The 11,961-nt window shown below is 50.6% G+C and overlaps 1 protein-coding gene across 7 annotated transcripts in view; it reads right to left on the bottom strand.

The window, feature by feature from the left end:
* Positions 1 to 11,961, bottom strand: part of WIZ (widely interspaced zinc finger motifs) — a 106,918-nt gene that overhangs the window by 86,175 nt on the left and 8,782 nt on the right. Inside the window, exon 1 of one of the 7 annotated variants that reach the window (XM_025216184.1) lies at positions 507 to 579. The exons of the other annotated variants lie outside the window; for them this stretch is intronic. The gene's annotated coding sequence lies outside the window, so the exon portion shown is untranslated. Of the gene's footprint in view, positions 1 to 506; positions 580 to 11,961 lie in introns of those variants that run through there. 7 annotated transcript variants of the gene reach the window in all.

Here is an 11,961-nt window from a genome sequence, read left to right as displayed (position 1 = left end):
CCCGTAGTCCTCCTCCCAGTGCTGCCACCGCATGCTCCAAACACAGCCTGACCCAGCCCTCGCTGGGAAGAGCATGGTGCAACCCCCAGCCCCAGCCCACAGTGGCAGATCTGGGGGCACACACCCTCCATGCTCTCCCAGGGTGTGCGCAGGGTGGGAGCCACCCCCACTATGCCCCCACTATGCCGCTCATGGCTCTGTCCTGCGCCATGCCCTGCCCCACCCTGGCTGAGCAGCACCTGCCCAAGCCCCACTCCCTCCCTCACCACAGAGGCCTCAATCTGCCCCACCCCATGCCCCTTCCCTGCCTTCCCCCAACACCAGACCTACCACCCAGATGCTCGTCTCCAAGCTGCTGGGCTGTGCTCCTGGACCTGAGCATGCTGCAGCTGTGTGCATGCACGGGGCATTTACCAGCTGCATCAGGCAAAAAAAGCCGACTTCTGATGCTTCAAATGTTCCCTGTGTTGGTGCTGATCCAATATGGGACCAATGTATCCGTGCACCTCTAGTTTGAAAGGATGGAGAGGTGAGGTAGAACCGATCAAGATGTGTCTGCTGCTGTATATGTGGAGAACAGCAAACAGTCCCTGCATTTAAGAAAGGAAGAGAAAGCAAGGAGCCTACATCATCCAAGAGGGGAATTAAAGTGTGGCTTACCCAGTCCAGTGAAATGAAGGTGGGAAACAAGGTGGTTTCTAACCTTCAGAGCAGTGCGGTCTGGGGTAGCAGGGACACACACACACGGCTATTAGTCAGATGGAGCTTGTTCCCTCTCCAGAAGGGAGGGCAAGCTCTCACTCTCATCAAGTACTGCCTCCCATGTCAGCAGATTATGAGCACCTCTCTGGACATGCACACAGCTCCCAGGCTGAAGGCAGAGAACACAGTAGAGCAGGGGTATCAAACTCAACCAGACCTGTGAACCAGATGATTTTTGTGGGGCCAGACACAGCAAAGGCAGGTCAGCTGGCCTGTGGGGCTGCCCCAGGGGCCAGAAATTTGGCAGTGGCAGCATTAATTGCCATGGCCCCAGGAACTACGGCAGTTGCCAATCTTCCCACCACCAACCTTCCAGTCCCATGGGCAGCCCTGAGGCCAGATGATATAGCTCTGCACTGGGATCCAGCCAAGGGAAATTTAGCAGAAGGATGAACAGTGGCAGCATTAATTGCCCTAGCTCTAGGAGCCATGACCATTTATGCTGCCACCACTCAGTTTCTGGCTCTATGGGGAGCCCCCTGAGCCAAATGACATGGCTCTGCAGGCTGGATCCAGGCCATTTGCCAGATCTTTGACATCCCTGCACTAAATGATCTAAGCATGTGATGAAGCATGTTCTCTGAGCTAGGGAAACTCGTCACTTCCCATACAGACAAAATATGAGCAAAACATGCTCTTGGATGTAAGGAGAGCAGCAGACATGATATACCTTAGATTGTATCAAAAGCCTTGCTAAAGTTATCTCAATATTCTTACAGGCAAGCTAAGGAAGTACAGGTTGGATGAATGGACCATAAGGTGGACAGAAAACTGACTGAATTGTCGGGCTCAACAGGTAGTGATCAATGGCTCAATGTCTAGTTATCAGCTGATGTCAAATGGAGTACCCTGGGGGTTGGACCTGGGGCTGGTTTTGTTCAATATCTCCATCAATGATCTGGAAGACGGGATGGGGCGCACCCTCAGCAAATTCACGGATAACAGCAAGCTGGAGGGAATATTAGATATGCTGGAGGGTAGGGCTAGGATTCAGCAACACCGATGCACTGGAGGACTGGACCAAAAGAAATCTCATGAGGTTCAACAAGGACAAGTGCAAAGTCCTGCACTTAGGACAGAACAATCCCATGCACCAGTACAGGCTGGGGACCGACTGGCTGGGCAGTGAATCTGCGGAAAAAGACCTGAGGGTTACAGTAGACAATAAGGTGGATATAAGTCAACAGTGTGCCCTAGTTGAGAAGAAGGCTAATGACATACTGGGCTGTATTAATAGGAGTTGCCAGTAGATCTAGGGAAGTGATTCTTCCTCTCTATTCAGCACTGGTGAGGCCACATGTGGAGAACTGTGTCCAGTTTTGGGGCCCCCACTACAGAAAGGATGTGGACAAGTTGGAGAGAGTCCAGCAGAGGGCAACGAAAATGGTTAGGGGACTGGGGCACATGACTTGTGAGGAGAGGCTGAAGGAACTGAGCTTATTTCATCTAGAGAACAGAAGACTGAGAAGGGATTTAACAGTAACCTTCGACCACCTGAAGGGTAGTTCCAAAGAGGATGGAGCTAAACTCCAGTGGTTCAGTGGTGGCAGATGGCAGAACAATCAGCAATGGTCTTAAGTTGCAGTGAGGGCAGTTTAGGTTAGATATGAGGAAGAACTTTCTCACTAGGAGGGTAGTAAAGCAGTGGAACAGGTAACCCAGAGAAGTGGTAGAATCTTCAAAGCCTTGGCTGGGATGATCTAGTTGGGGATGATCCAGCTTTGATCGGGGGTTGAACTAGATGACTGCCTGAGGTCCCTTCCAACCCTAATTTTCTGTGCTCCCCTGGACTGAGCAGCAAGGCAATAAGCTAATAAAGATCATAAAATAATCACTTCATAAACATTAGGTGGGAAGCAGCAATCCCCGGCAGCTAGCATGGGTGTGTTGAGAACCAATCCTGCCAAACTAACCTGATTCCTTCTTGGACAAGGGGCCTGGTTTGGTGGATAAGAGAAAAGCAGTGGACACAGGCCCATACATTGTCTTCATAATCCAGCTGGAGAAAAATGGGCTGGCTAAAGTTCGCATTAGGTGGATACTTAATTGGTTGAATAAATGCAAGCAAAGATTAAACCTGGATCAATCAATATCAGACTGGCAGGAGGTTTCAGGTGGCGGTCTCCCACGGGTCTTCTCTGGGTCCAGGGCTATTTAACATTGTGATTAATGCAGTAGCTCCCAATCTTTCTTAGATCCTAGGCCCCCCTCAGAAAAATGCCAGTTCTTAACTTCTACTTGTGTCTTTACTATGGAAAATAATAGAGCAATTCTTCGGTGGCAAAGAACTCAGAAAGACCACAACAGGGCAGGATGTTTTTGACACCATGGATTCCTGTCAGAAATCTCTGGTTTGATCATGTGACTCACGTGTAGAGTGTTTGCACACGTAACAGTACTAATATTGTGCAGCACCCTGCAACACCCTTAAAAGGATCTTGTAGCACCCCAGGATGCTGGACACCTGGGTTGAGAATCGCTGTATTTATGATTTGGACTAGCGCAAAAGCCCATAAAAAATGACGGGCAAAAATAGGTTACTTGTTATAGGGTATCACATTTCTATTATCCACTGTGTCATCACCAACTTGAGCTGTTCTGCCTGGACTTCTTCTATACAATGGGTATCCATCAACATTTCCAAGCGTCTCCTCTCTAAATTCCTTTGAATATTTCTTCAGACATTGATGATTTTCCATGCATGGTGCATTTGGATTCAATCCTCCATATGGTCCATGAATCATACAACTTCTCACAATGATCTTTGCTCAAAAGACAATGCACTGTTGTACGATCAAAAGTTTGTTTGTTTTTAAAGTTCTGGTAATACTTGTTCTGATTTGTCATCAAATCCTGCAAATACTCTGGAAACAGTCTTCTTGGAGGCAGAATCACTTTACCCTTATGACAAAAACTCCAGAATTGGCCATCCGACAGTCTTTCAGCTTGAAAGTTTAAAGAGTTACAAAACTGGCACACCACACTCACCAATCCACAGCTACATTCCTGAATCTCGCCTTCTATTGTTGTCTACTCTTTGTTTCGCTTTGTCTTAGTCTTGCCATTCCTTCTGCATTCAATTGCTGTCTATTCTCTACTTCACCTTGGTAAGGGTGTTACAGGTTAAAGTAAGGGTGTTAAGGGACAATTTTTGCTCGGATACTTAGAGTACACCATAACTAATTGAAATCAATCACTAAGTCTAGAAAAGCGAGCTCAAATATGTTTGTTTCAGTGTGACAGACAAAATAACAAAGACACAAATGAAGCAAATTATTATAGAGGACGGCAAGGTAGAAAGAGTACACTGATCAAACTTAAAAAAAGACAAAACAGGGAGGGGTTTCAAGCAAACACTTGAGAGGATAAAATAGAAATCCAAAGGATTTTTATCCAAAGGATTCTCCAGGTTTGATGTACTGGAGAACTGGGCTAGCCCACAAAACAAAATTCAACAAAGACCAGTGTAAGGTCCTAGACTAAGGATGGGCAATTATTTTGACTGGAGGTCCACTTAATGAGTTTTAGTGTCCTCTCGAGAGCCACACTGCTCTCTCAGAACCTGCTTGGTGCTGTAGCATGCCCCAATCCCCACCCTGACCTGGAACCTGCTGTTTATGTCACCACCCACCCAGCATGGCAAAAGCAGCCCCGGGCAGGCACCGGCATCAGCTGTGGATGTGGCCAGCAGGTTCTAGGTGGGGGATCAGGGCATTTGCCCAGAGCCACAGATGATGCCACTGCGTTAGTGCTAGGTGGAAGCAGCCCCACCTGTTCACCTGCCCAGTGCAGCAGAAACAGCCACATCTACCCAGTGGGGCCAGAACCAGAATCACTGGCCACTTGCAGGCTGGATCCCATGAGTTCACGGCCACCCGTTCACGGGCCAGATACAATCAACTGGAGGGTCAGATCTGGCCGGTGGGCCATATTTTGCCCACCCCTGTCCTAGACCTAGGAAAGAAACTACCACACCCATACAGAACATGGTATAACTGGCTCAGCAGTAGTATTGTTTAGAATGATCTGGGATGAGGGTGGACCACAAACTCTACATGAATCCTCTGTGGGATTATCTTGCAAGGAAAGTGAATACAATACAACACAACATTAACAGAAGTAGCATATGCAAGACCTGGAAGGTGACAGTACCATTCTCTCTAGTCTTGGCAAGGCCTCAGCTAGAGGACTGTGTCTAGTTTCAAGCACCACCTTATAAGAAAGGGAGAGAAACTGGAGAGGATCCAGAGGTGAGTGACAAGGATGATACAAGGGCTGGAATGCAGCCACATGAAGAAAGGTGGAGAGAACCAGGTGTGGCTGTCTAAAGAGGAGATTGAGGGGAAATGTGACAGCAGTTTTCAAATAGTTGAAATTGTTCCCCCCTTGCCTTGGAAGACAGGACAAGAGGCAATGGTTTTAGATGATAGCAAAACTGATTGAGATTTAACCCCAGAAAAAGTTTCCTATGTGTAAGAAGTGGGGGAGGTATTCAGGGAAGCTGTGGAATCTCCTTCCTTAGAGGTTTCCAAGCAGAGGCTGGATGGGCATCTGTCTGAGACTGTTCAGGAAGCGCAAGTCCACACAGGGGGTTGAACTAGCCAACCCCAGAAGTTCCCTTCCACTTTAAGGTTCCATGATTTCAGGTGCGATCAATGCCCAAACAGAAGGTCCTATAAGAAAAGCCCTTCAATACTATTTCCATAATCACATCGTACTGCACCTTCACCTTCCAGGACTGAGTACCAGGCAAACAAGTCAGTGACTCCCCCTGGGGAGCTAGGAACAGTTCAGCAAGAGTAAGACTCACTTGTTCATGGCCTGGGCATGACCATACCTAAATCTGCCCCATGCTGCCTGCTGCTATGGGCTAGGAATGCCATCTGCCTGGGCTAAGACAGGGGCACTGCAGATAAGGAAGCCTTACTATGGCCTAGTAGAAGATAGCTAAAGACTGTTTTAAGACTCCTGTTTTGAGACTGTTTAAGACTCCTACAAGATCATACCCTAAGCTGCACAGAACTGGGACTCCAACAGCTGAACCTGACTAGGCTGCATGGTGCCCAGAAAACTGCCTCATACTCTGGAGAGGGGAATGCATCCTAACACTAAGAACAGCCCAGAACCAGGGCAGGCCAAAACAAGAGAAGGTATAGTACAGAGAAAGGGGCAAAAGGAGATTCCTGTGGCATTATTTCCTGAAATCCCCACCACAGCAAAGCCACTGCCACTCGCACAACTGTGGCACCTGAGCTAATTCCAGGCCATGGGGTCCCATTTATGCTCTGGGCCCCTCACATCACCCTTCAGAAGGGCCACTCCACCTTACTGCTCTAAAGGGGAGAAGACCCCTAAGGGTGACCCCAGCACATGGCAAGGCATCCTGAGAAGTGCTACATGGTGCAGAGACCATCTGAATGCACAAGGTGCAACCAGAGATGTCGGCAGGGAACAAGGTGGAACGAGGAGGCAAAAAGTTGAGTAACAGTGGCATCAGGCTAATCCAGCCCCTTGGAAATCCCGGTTCCTAAAGAGCCCTTCTCACTGCAGTCTGTACAGCTACCTGCAACACAGTGCAGTGCAAACCCAGGCCTGTGGTCATGTGACTCTCCATTTAAACTAGCGATGTCTCAGCCACAGGGGGTCACAGGTCATCACTCCTTGACACCTACAGGAGCGATGCCACAGGTAGGATTTGCATTGAGCCTTGCAGCTAGAGTGCCTTATCATTGCTTCCATGGCCCTTACCGCTACCCCCAATGCTGCCAGAACTAACACTAGCCTGAGCTGTGCACCACAGAGAATTTCACAACACCTCCCAACCCCACTTCCTTATCCTCCCCCGACTCCTGCTCACTCCCAGGGGCCAGATGTCACTGATACCAGTTCTTTCTCCAAAGACTTCTGGATGGGACTTGCTGTTGCCACTTATTCGACAGCCCAAAATGGCTGCTGAGAACAACTTGGGGGGTAGGGGGTGGAGAAGGCCTCCATCCACAATCTCATAGGGCCAGGACAGTTCCCCCAGCAGACAAGGTGCCAGAACAAAAGCTTTTGCAGTCTCTTCCTGCCTTCCTCAACTGCCTGTGCTGGTCCTGGAGCTAGTTCCCCAGAGTGTCGAGCTCTCGGTCTCTCTTGGTTTGGGGCAGGCTGCCCACGTCCCACAGACAGACCAAGACAGTGACTGAACTGAGAATGTAAATCCCCAAGCGGGGCTTGGACTAAGAGACTGCATTTGGGTTAAGGGAGCATAAAGGGTGGGTGCACAAGGGTGCAGGGGAGTGGGTGCATTTATTGTAACAGGAGCACAGGCGTCTTAATGCGGTTTAAGATGTGTGATGGGAAGTTTATAATAGATAGATAGATAGATAGATAGATAATTAAAAACAAACAAACAAACAAAAAACCCCAGCATTGGAACCATGTGGACTCTGGTGTGCTCTGCTCTCTCTGGCAGGCCTGGAGCAGCCAGCCAGGAAGAAACTACAGGTTGGGCTTTCTTGCCAGCTCTGGGCCCCCTGGCATGCTCCTGTCCTGAATGCAAGCCAGCAGGACCTCGTTGCTCACAGACATGGGCTCCGTTGGGCACACCATGAAGGTTCAGCTGCTGTCCTGTTTGGTTCCAGCCTAGGGAACTGGAACCCTACAAGGCTGAGAGGCTGCTGGATAGTCAAGCACTTATAGCTTCATAGTTGGTAGGGTTGGAAGGGACTTGAGGAGATCATCTAGTCCGACCCCCTGCCATGGCAGGAAAGAGTACTGGGGTCAAACGACCCTGGCCAGATGTTCGTCCAGCATTTTTTATTTTTTTTTTAAAGACCCCCAGGGTAGGAGCCAGCACCACTTCTTTTGGAAGTTGGTTCCAGGTCCTAGCCACCCTGACAGTGAAACAGCACCTCCTAATGTCTAGCCTGAAACTACCCTCCGCTAGCTTGTGTCCATTGTTTCTTGTAACTCCTGTGAGTGCTTGGGAGAAACAGGGACTCTCCCAATGCCTGCTGGTCCCCCTTGACTAGTTTGTAGACTGCCACTAGATCCCCCCTTAGCCTTCTCTTTTGGAGGCTGAACAGGTTCAGGTCCCTCAGCCTCTCCTCATAGGGCCTGCCCTGCTGACTCCTGATCATGAGGCTGGCCCTCCTTTGGACCCCCTCCATATTGGCCACATCCCTCCTGAAGTGCGGCGCCCACAACTGGATGCAGTACTCCAACTGCGGCCTGACCAGTGTCGCATAGAGGGGGCGGATCACCTCCTTGGACCTGCTTGAGATACATCTGTAGATGCACGACAAGGTATGGTTGGCCTTCCTGACCGTGTCCCCACTTTGTCAGCCCATGTTCATTGTGGCATCAATGATGACTCCAAGATCCTTTTCTGTCTCGACACTGGCGAGAAGTTAGTTCCCCAGCCTGTAGGTGTGCCACTGGTTCTTCCTCCCCAGGTACATTACCCTGCACTTGTCAGTGTTGAACCCCATCCTATTCTCATTGGCCCACCCCTGTAACCTGTCTAGATCCGCTTGCAGCCTGTTCCTTCCTACTAGCGTACCCACTTCACCCCACATCTTAGTGTCATCTGCGAATTTGAACAGGGTGCTTTCTACCCCCTCGCCCAAGTCACGAATGAAGATGTTGAACAGTGCGGGCCTGAGGACCGAGCCCTGGGGAACCCGACTGCCCACATCCCTCCAGGTCGAATAAGACCCGTCCACCACCACCCTCTGGGTGTGGCCCTCTAGCCAGTTAGTGACCCATCTGACCGTGTAGGCATCAACACCGCTGTCTCCTAGTTTCTTACTGAGAATGCGGTGAGAGACCGTGTCGAAGGCCTTCCTGAAGTCTAGAAAGACTATATCCACTGCGACACCTGCATCCAAGGACTTGGTGACCTGGTCATAGAAGGCCACCAGGTTGGTTTGACAAGACCTGCCCCTAATGAACCCATGCTGGTTGCCCCTGAGCATAACCTCCCCTGCTGGCCCTTCCTGGACACGTGCCAGGATAATTCTTTCGAAAAGCTTCCCCAGGACCGAGGTAAGACTCACGGGCCTATAGTTTCCTGGGTCCTCCTTCCTCCCTTTTTTGAAGATGGGGAACACGTTGGCCCTTTTCCAGTCCTCCGGCACATCGCCCAAGCGCCATGAGTGCTCGTAGAGCTGTGCCAGAGGTCCTGCAATGACCCCTGCTAATTCCTTCAGCACTCTGGGGTGGAGATCATCAGGACCTGCAGATTTAAATACATCTAGCCCCTCCAGAAGTTCCCTGACAAAATCCTCGTTAACCCTAGGCCTGGGTGTGCCATGTTCTTCTTTGGCAAGTAGTTTGGAGCAGGGGCATATAACTAGTAAGGTTTGCACCCTGGGCCAGCAATCTCCTTTGCTGTCCTGTTTCAAGTGGGAGCCAAGGTCCCTGCTTGGGGCAATGCTGGGACACTGCAGACACTAGCACTCGGCATGGAGTGGGGCAGTTAAGCCTGAGCTACTAGTAATGTGTGCACAACAAGGCAGATGGGTTTGGGGTGGAGACTACTTTAGCACCTACACAGATTGGATCTCCCTGCCCTGTTTCGAGGGCTGCGGTCTCTCACTCCCCTACTGTGGCTGCTGCCACTGTTACCACTGATGGATTTGGAGGGGAGAGAAGTATTGCTGCAGAGGAACACTTCAGGAACAGAGAAATGCACACAGCAGGACAGAAAAAGGGGACACGTGAAGGAGGTAGGGACTGGAAGCTCTGCCTCTAAGTCAGTGCCCAGGTCTTGTGCCCTAGTCAAGAATACAAGAGTACACCACCAACCTGTGTTGCTGCCTGACTTATTACACATTAGCCATTGATTAACGCCCTGCTTCTCCCCATAATACAAGGGGGAGATCACAGTGCAGAGATGGGATGCAGCGGAGACGTTACATTACAGCTTAGTTTGCTGAGGTTAATTGCTGTAGGGCATGGCATGACCAATACCCAAAGAGTAGGAGTTAACCACATGCTGGGAGCCAGTGCAGGCTGAGTTCCAGCCTATTTGCACTATGGGACTCGGGTACTATCCTGGCTTCCACCACAGGCTCCAAACACTGCACTGCCAGCAAGATCTCCCTTGGCTGTAGTGTGTCCCAGGACTCCTATAGATAGGGAGGATTTCCAGCAAACCCTTCTGTTAAAGGGACACCACCTCACACATCACCATTCCTTTAAGGGAGAATACCAACAGCAGTCAGCTACTGGCACTGCTGCACAGACTTGAAAGGCCTTGTTGGTGACCAGAACTCCTCCATGTGGACAGAAGGGGACAGGTGATTTGATGGTTTAATGCTGGTCCCAACTGTCAGCAGATTTGTGCTCTCAAGCATGTACCTAGTCCCTGTTACCCTAGTATTCAAGTGCTCCATGGTCTTTTAGGCCTTTACCCTCCTGACCACAACCCTGGGGGACCGCATAGTGCTACTGCTCCATCTTGGATAGAAGGAACCCTGCCAGGGAGAACAGCGGTGCACTCAGGTTGCAGCCTATCAGGTAAGGGCAGCAGCCCAGCACTTCTACATGTGGACAGGACCAGCCCAGGAGTCGCAACTGCATTGAGAGCACACTCCTGTGAGGGAAAAGGAGGGTAGAGCTGGGCCAGGCCAGGCCAGACCCAACTGCTGGTAGTGGCAGTGAACAGCAAGGGTCCATGGCTGCATGCCAGGAGACTCTCCTGCTCCTGTGTCTGAGGAGACAGTGGAGTCATTTTGGAGAAGGGGCTCTCCCCAGGGTGGGGATGCCAAAGTGGGCAGGCAGAAAGACCGGGACACACCCCACCCACCCCATGTCTCCTCTCCTCCTTGTTCTGGCTTTCATCACTTCCTGATGATGATAAAACCAAGCTTTATTTCCAATATTGTGGGGGGTGTTACAGGAATATTTAATCTCCCAAAATGGCAGAGCTCTACCAGAAAACCTAGCACACAAGTGGATCTCCATCAAGTCTGAGGGGTGCACCCTGGCCTGGAAGATGCCCACATGACATTGGAGTCAACAGACGTTGGGAACCCATGTCTCTCTGAGGATCTGGACACAACTGATTGGCCCAAGGCCATCCTGGTAGTCAGTAGTTGATCAGGTAATCCAAGCCAGGTCTCTGGGCCCTGAGCCACTGCATCACCATTGTACTCCAGAAGACATAGCTTTCCTCATGGCCCTTTTGTGACCAGTTCAAGGACATGCCCAGGTCACCTTGGAATTGTTCTGTGACCAGTGACCACCACCCTGGAGGTGGCTTTCAGCTCCACCTTCTAATGGGAATGCTACACCCATATCAGGTCATTCCAGATGGAACAATGAGGCTGCTCCCAGCAAGGCCACTGGCTCTGACCAGTGAGGATGCCTGGAGCCAGCTGGATGGGGTTGGAGCACAGACAGTGTCAGTCTACTCAGAATGTGACAGGCCCCTTTGGCACAGGATGGGGTTTTAATGCCAGGAACAGAAGCCCTAGATGGAGCATGCAGAAGGACTCTGGTCCTTTCAGGCCAGGACCCAGTTCTCACAGAAGGAGCAAGGTTAGACTTGGCCAACTACGCTCAGGGCTTCGGCAGTTCCCACAGACTGGAAATCCACCGGTGGTTTTTAAGAGCAAAGCAGTTGCACAAATTAAATGTTCCTTTGCCAACCCTGGGTGTCCTGGTTTCACTGCCCCTAGGGCCTTGAAGGCTGGAACTAGGCTGAGAGCTTGCTCAGCCCTGTCAATGCTGGGGGCTGCATCACAGCAGCTGTGGTTCAGGAGGGGCCTGGCATAAGACGCAGGAGGGAGTCAGACACAAGGGCTGCATCTGGAGAGTGCAGACACCCAGGGCTTGAGGCAGGGACTGGGGCCAGACCCATCATAACAGGATCTTCCACATCAGAAGCACAATTGCCAAGTCTGCCAGAAACAGAGCTGGGCGCAGCATTTAAAACCAACACAATGCTGCCTATGATCCTTCCCATTAAAGGGCACAGAAAAGAGTCAGTCATGCTTGTTGTTTCCATGACACCTTCCATTCCCCAAACACTCCGTTCCATCTGGTTCCCCCTGCTCAGCTACAGGCCATGCCTTTTCCAACTACGTGCCTCAGTCCTCCCTCAGGCACTTTCTCTGCTCTACACAGTCCTTTTGACATAGCAAGGAACCCAGAACTGGGCACGGTCCCCCCAACTACAGGTCTGCTAATAGAGAACAGGTCTCATGT

The sequence above is a fragment of the Alligator sinensis genome, unplaced genomic scaffold (genome assembly GCF_000455745.1).
Source record: "Alligator sinensis unplaced genomic scaffold, ASM45574v1 scaffold1509_1, whole genome shotgun sequence".
Taxonomy (NCBI): Eukaryota; Metazoa; Chordata; order Crocodylia; family Alligatoridae; genus Alligator; species Alligator sinensis.
Note: the sequence above shows the minus strand (reverse complement) of the source record. Positions and strands in the feature narration are given on the sequence as shown.